This window comes from Echinops telfairi, unplaced genomic scaffold, assembly GCF_000313985.2.
Source record: "Echinops telfairi isolate 266 unplaced genomic scaffold, ASM31398v2 ScPeMD7_7417;HRSCAF=8455, whole genome shotgun sequence".
Lineage (NCBI taxonomy): Eukaryota > Metazoa > Chordata > Mammalia > Afrosoricida > Tenrecidae > Echinops > Echinops telfairi.
In genome coordinates, this window is record NW_022111317.1 from 5,006,451 (window position 1) to 5,013,511 (window position 7,061).

The following is a 7,061-nucleotide window of genomic DNA, read 5'->3' on the forward strand; positions in this document are numbered from 1 at the left end:
GCTAAAAAGCCCAGCTGTCACCGTGTAAGTGAAGGTGCTCCTGACCCGAGCTCCGTTGTTAGTCACCACGAAGGGGCTTCAAAAAAGTCCCAAAAGTGGAAAATGGAATGAAAAGGTAGTGGGACTTTCGCACCAACGTTTTGAAGGCTCCGCAGGACAGTGAGTGCAGGTGATGGGAGAAGAACGGAAACCTGGGACGATGGACCCAGCCCTGTGCATCTCACGGCCGAGAGGAGGAACTGTCCCTTGTGTGAGGCCCGGTCCACGGTCCACGAGGGAATATGTAAGTAGCTTGACGTGCCGGTGCTGGGCGGGAGGGCTAAGGTAGGAGCCAGCCGGCTGTGCCGGGAGCAGGGTGAGCAGAGGGAATGACTGGTGTGAAGGCCCCAGGCGGAGTGAGCCCGATGTGGACGTGATGAGCCAAAGGCTGGATCATGAGGGGGAGTGGGAAGGCAATGTAGGAAATGAGGTGGGAGGGGCAGGCGGCTCACGTTGTGTGAGGTCCATGAAAATAATTTTATGGTTGCGGGGGTCACCACCATATGAGGAACTGTCTTAAAGGGTCTCGGTATTGGGCAGACTGAGAACCACTGCTCTAGTGGGACGGTGTGGTATCTGGGTGCCAGGAGACTCGCCGCAGGGAGGATGGTGTAGGAGGGTCAGTAAGGGGGGTCGTAGGGAAACCAGAAGTTCAGGCCGGATTCAGAAGAGGACGTGGGCCAAGGGATGTCATTTCTGATGTCAGATGCGTCTTGGCTCAAAGCGGAGAAAACCAGAAAGATGCTTACCTGTGTTTCATTGACTGTGCCAAGACCTTCGACTGCGTGGACCATTGTAAACTGTGGGGCACCTGGGGAAGAACACTTCATTGTGCTCTTTCGGAACTTGTACCTGGATCAAGAGACAGTGGGGTGAACAGAACCAGGGACTCCTGCTTGGTTTAAGACCAGGAACGATGTGTGTCAAGGTTGTATTCTCTGCCCGGACTTGTTTAATCTATCTGCTGACCACGGCATCAGAGACGCTGGATAATCCGGGGCAGAGGGTGGCGTCGGGATCGGAGGCACCTGATAGGCAGATGACACCGCCTTGCTGGTCGAACCAAAGGAGAAATTGAAGCACTTGCTGATGCAGAGCGGAAATACAGCCTCCAGAATGGATTAAGAGTCAATGTCCGGGAGACAGCGTCCTCCCTGCTGCACCCACAGGTAAGTAACATCACGATCCCCGGAGTTGGAGTTGTCAAGGGTTTTTTGCCTTACTTGGATCCACAAGCAATGCTCATGGAAGCAGCAGTCAGGAAATCTAAGGACGTATCGCCTGGGGTCCATCTGCACCTGACCTCCTAAGCGTACTGAAGAGCAAGACGATTGCTTTGAGGATGAAGGTGATCTTGACCCAAGCCATGGCCTTCTCCGTTGCCTCACCTGCATGTGGAAGTTGGGCATTGAACGAGGAGGACCGGAGACGGATTGGTGCGGTTGAGTTGTGGTGCTGGAGAAGGATATTGGAAATGCCATGGATGCTGAAAGGATCCACCTTGGGAGAAGTACGGCCAGAGGGCTCCAGCGTGGCGAGACCTGGTCTCACGGCCTTTGGGCGGGTGGTCAGGAGAGACCAGTCCCTGGAGAAGGACATCGTGTTTGGTCAAGCGGAAAGGCGGCGGGAAAAGAGGAGGGCCCTCATGGAGAGGGAGTGACGCGGTGGCCGCAGCCAGGGACTCCGGTGTGGGGACACAGGGAGGACGGCGCAGGACCGGGCAGTGTTTCCTTTTGTGGTGCCCGGGGTCACTGTGGATCGTAGCTGACTTGATGACACCCAACATCCGGGAAGCCAGGGGGGACCCGGTTATTGTCATGGCCCCTGCAAGAGGTATGGTGCCCTGGGCTAGGCTGGACGCAGCCATTGAGGGCCTTTTCTGGTGTGTCCTGAGGGTCATGTGACCGTCCGTGGGCACAGCAAGGAACCCGGCGCTCCTCCCCGGTGTGGACGGAGGCTTTGGGTGTGAGCAGTGGGTTGATGGAGGAGTCGGTTACCAGGATGGAGAAGATGTGGGCTGGGCGTGGGGAGTCAGGGCTCTGGTCTGGACCAGTGAAAATCAAAAGGCCCATTGGGCATCCAGGCGTCACTGTCCTGTGGCCGGCTGGAAAGCGAGGCCGGTGCTTAGAGGCAAAGGTAAGGCTGAGGTAGAAATTTGGGATTTGCCAGTAGTTGAATGGTTTCCAACCACGGGCCTGATGTGTGCACGCAGGTGTGGAGAAGGGTAAGAGGGATTCAGCCGACCTTTACCGGTCAAGACCACAGTGCGGCCAGCACGTTGGATGTAGAAGTCTTGGGAAACCAGAGTAACAGGGTATCTGGAATGTCTTTGGTGAGTCAAATCCTCACAACGGGACCAAAAGATAACATCGTGATCAGTGGAGAAGAGGTCGAGGTTGTCAAGGGTTTGCCTTCTCTGGCAGCAATCGAGCGATCACAGGACGCATTGCCTTAGGTAAATCTGCACCAGACGTCCTTGGAGTCTCCAAGAGCAAGGATGTTACCTGGAGGACCAGGATGCGCCTGAAAGGAGACTGGCAAGAACGACTGAGCCCATCAGTGTCTGGTTGTTGGAGGTGAGATCCGACGGACCACAGCAACGTGGAAGGTGAGACATCGAGGTCTGCAAGGGGGCGGGGTTGGGGGTGGGGGGGGAGACTTCAGAAAAGGAGACGGTCACCCAACCCGAAGACTGTCCATCAGGCCCTGGATTTGCAGAAACTGTCGAAACGGCGTACGTTCTGCTGCGCATATTTCTTCAACAAAAATAAATGGTTTAAGAATGACAACCCGATGGGACCCAGGTCTCCTCTGATAGACGTGGGGTCACCATGAGCTGAATCAACGCCATGACACCTGGTGGGGGGGGTTGCCAGCCACATCTCTTGACAAAGGTGGGAGCCAGGCCTGTCCCCATCCAGAGAGAGGGCCCTTGTGCTGAGCATGTAACTAGGCTGTATAGACAATAGTCTATCACATGGATGTGTTATAAGCGCCTTGGGTGTACAAGGAGGCGTCAAAAAGTTCAAGGGTCAGAGGAGGGTGGGGGGAGAAAGGGGGAACCGATCACAAGGATCAACCTATACCCCCCTCCCAGGGGGATGAATAACGGGAAAGTGGGTGAGGGGTGATGGAGGATGATGTAAGATACAGGAAAAAATCATCTATAACTTATCAAGGGTTCACGAGGGAGGGCTGGTGGGGAGGGAGGGGGAAGTGGGGAGCTGATATCAGGGGCTCAAGTGGGAAGAGAACGCTTTGAAAATGATGATGGCGGCCTGTGTGCGAATGTGCTTGACACACTGGAGGGATGTATGGATTGTGATAAGAGATGTCAGAGCCCCCAATAAAAGTATTTTTTAAAGAGTTCATGGGGGAACAGGAGATGGAGATAATGGAATTCTCCCACCAACTTTTTGAAGTCTCCTCCTATTGACACCTTTCATTCAAACTACAACCTGTGAGGGTGGGTATCTAGATCAGCCCCCATATCACAGGTGAGGAAACTGAGGCCGGGAAAGGGCAGGCTTGGGCCGAGCTCTCTGACTCACCTCCTTCCCTGGGTCAGCTCTCCTAGGGTGTCTGGAGCCCTGGCCTTTATAGGCAACAGGGCCTTGACTTCTGCCCTGTGGCAGGTAAGTGAGAGTCCCACTTACAGCCAACAGAGTTTCCATGCTCCCCACCCCAGGAGTCCAGCGCAGGAGCCCAGTGAGGGCAAAGGCTGGACACGGCCACCTCTCCTGCTCTCAGGGAAGGCTTCTGAAAGGAGCGAGGATGAGGAGGGAGCCAGAGGAGGTTGGTGGGCAAAGGCTCGTGCGAGCTGGATGTCTAACACCCGACCCTGGGTCTCCTCCGGTGCCTGGGCCCAGGCTGCTGCCCAGGGAGCTTCAAAAAGTTCATAGAAACTTAGAATGAAAAGAGTCTGGGGTTTTTCCATGAGCTTTCTGAACTTCTGGTATTTCCAGCCCTGGTCCTCAGAGCAATGGAGCGCTGCTGTTGACTTGTGCCCCAAGTGGGCGCTTCCGCTTGGCTCCGGCCGTGGCTCTGTGTTGACACGATTCCCGTGGAGGCTGCAAGGCCCTCGCGGACCAAGGTGCGGGAACTCCATCATTCCCGAGTCCCAGCATCAGCCCAGGCCCGGCGGCAGGCCCCGGACTTACTGCCAGAAGGCCAGGGCCTCTTCGGTCCTGGGGAAGGGGTGCTAGATGAATAGAAGGCTCCCGGGGGAGCTCGAGCTCCATGGGCATCTGGACTCTGGAGCGGGCAGTGGGAGCGGAGCCATGGGCCTCTGGTGGGAGATGTGCAGGAGTCTGTCCCACGACCCAGCGTCAGTCCCTGAAGCCACCCCCGCTGTCTGATCCTGGCAACTCGGCCCCAAGCCCAATCCCGCCACTCCTCTTCCACACTTTACTTCCGGTCAGCTGGACCTCCCAGATGATCCGGAATCTGCCGAAGATAGGGCGGTAGCTCTGGCCCACGCCTCTGTCACATTTGGTCTCCTGCGAAGTCCAGGTTTCACCCCGCTCCCCCGGCCACTGAGAGGATGAAGTCGAACCTTGTCTCCCTGCAGCTCAGAGCTCTCCAGGGGCTCCCAACACACCTGGAATAAAGTCCTGGAGGTGGAGAACTCTGGCCCCTCTGACCTTTGACCCGACATGGCCCCCTTTCCTGCTGGACACCATGTGCCAGGCCTAGAAGAGGCCAAGTTTGTGCTCAGTTGAGGCCTCCTCTCAGGCTTGCTTTTCTCCTGTGGACGGCGGCCTGCCTGCCTGCGTCAAGGGGCCTGCCCAAATGTCAGGGTAGGGTCAGAGGCCACCCCAGCTACATCCTGGTCCCTGTCACCTCCACCCTATCCTGTGTTCTTCACAGCCCCCCTCCATGCAATCACCTGTGGTGTCTCGGGTGTCCAGTCCAGGCCGAAGGACTTTAGACTGCCCTAGTGTTTTAGACTTCCGTATTGCACTAAAATTCACATGCCACAAGAGTCATACACTTCCGGTATGCGCTCACTGGTTTAGGGACTACTCATCGATCGGCTCCCAGGTGACTTTAGAACACTTTATCACCTTTTAAGCTTCCACTCTGCCCCTCCTGCCACACACGCCCCTCCCCCAGCCCTCCCATATCCACACTCTGCCCTTGATTGAGCCCATTCTGACTCATAGCAGCCCTTCAGGACAGCGCAGAACTGCCCCTGAGGGTTTCCAAGACGAACGCTTTACAGGAGGCGACAGCCTCTTTCTCCTGAGGAGTGGCTGCTGGTTTTGAGCTGCTGACCCTGCACTTCGCTGCCCAGCACGTAACCCACTGGGCCTACGGGCTCTCAGGCCACCGGGAAACCTGCAGCCCCTGTGTGGACAGTTCCTCTGAGCGAGATCAGTCCTATGTGGACGTTTGTGACCCAACTGTTTCCACTCAGCCTGAAGGTCGCAAGGCTCCGCCGCCCAGTGGTGAGACGTGTCCGTGGTTCCTTCCTTTTTTATGGCTGAGTAATATACCGCGGAGTGGCCGCACCACAGCTTGTTTACCCCTCTGGCCGTTGATGGGCGCTTGGTTGTTTCTGCCCTTCAGCTGCTATGAGTAATGGTGCTATAAACAGCGGTGTTCGCATCTCTGTGGGGGCAGGTGTTTGCTTCTCTCTGATAGAGACCCAGGAGAGGGATGGCCAGGTCTTAGGACACTGAAGGACTCCTGGTGGTACCTCAGTCAGCTAAAGCCCGGGTCGGCGGTTCAAACCCACCAGATTCCTCCACTGGACGGTGATGGGGAAATCTGCTTCCATAAGGACCCACGCCTGTGAGTCGGAAAGGGCACGTGCCAGTGGGTTGGGACTGGGTGAGTCACTGCACAGCGCACCGGGCTGTCCTTCAGCGTCACCACGCCATTGTCCTCCTCACCAACAGGGAAGGAGGGTGCTGTCTTCTCCACAGTCCCCGCCAACGTGGGCTCCTGCCTCCTTTCTGCCAGCCATCCAGGAGCGCCTTGCTGCGGCTGTTTCTTTGTACCCACGGCCAGCCTGCCCATTTCGATGCATCGTGAACCCGAAGCACCATTTCAGCCGGCTGTGCTTAGCTGCGATACACACTATGAGAATTCACCCTCCGGAAAGATCAAATCCATTGGTCTTTAGTCTATCCAACCATCACCAGTATCTAATTCCAAAACATGTTCATCACCCTAACCCCCCAAAAACCCCTGGACCTCTTTAGAAGTCAATCTCTAGTCCCCCCTCTTCCCTCAGATCCTGAGATATTTATTCCCAATGGATTTATCCAGTGGCTTGATTTTACACCCCCCCACCCCCCACAAGGTGAGTGGTTTCACTAAATTAAAATATATATAAGAAACACTGATTTCAACCACTTTTATGTGTACAGTTCTGTAATCCGAATGGCATTCACTATATTGAATCATTCTTTTTCTGTTTTTAAATGTTAATTTTACCGTTTTAAGTTCTGTTGACATATAATTCACATAGCATACCATTCAGGGGTGTTAAATATATTAAAGACTTTTTGCAATCATCCCCGCCATCAGTTCTACAACCTTTTCTTCCTTCCTGGACTCATGATTAATTCCCCATCTCCCCCTCCCCAACCTCCACTGCCCAAACCCCATGATCTTGTGACTATGGCTACCAGCTCACCCATCGTGGATTTCATATCCAGAAATACCCTACAACACGAGAAAAGCCCACAAGGAGGGCAAAGCAAGACAGAAAACCCTCAATCCAAAAGAATGCAGAAAATAAAAAGTAGGGGAAATTATAAGCAGGGTAAGAACACCCCAAACAGATGATTAGGTATTAAATTTTAACCTCCCATAAAGAATTAGCCTATTAAATCCACAGGGGCAATTCTACCCTGTGCTATAGGGGCACTGCGAGTCAGAATTGATTCGATGGCAGTGTTTGGGTGTTTGGTTTTTTGTTTTGCTTGTTTGAGATGAACTTGTTACTAAAGACTCCAACCAAGTTCAATTTTACGTTTCCTTTTATATCATAGTTTCATTGGCATATCTTT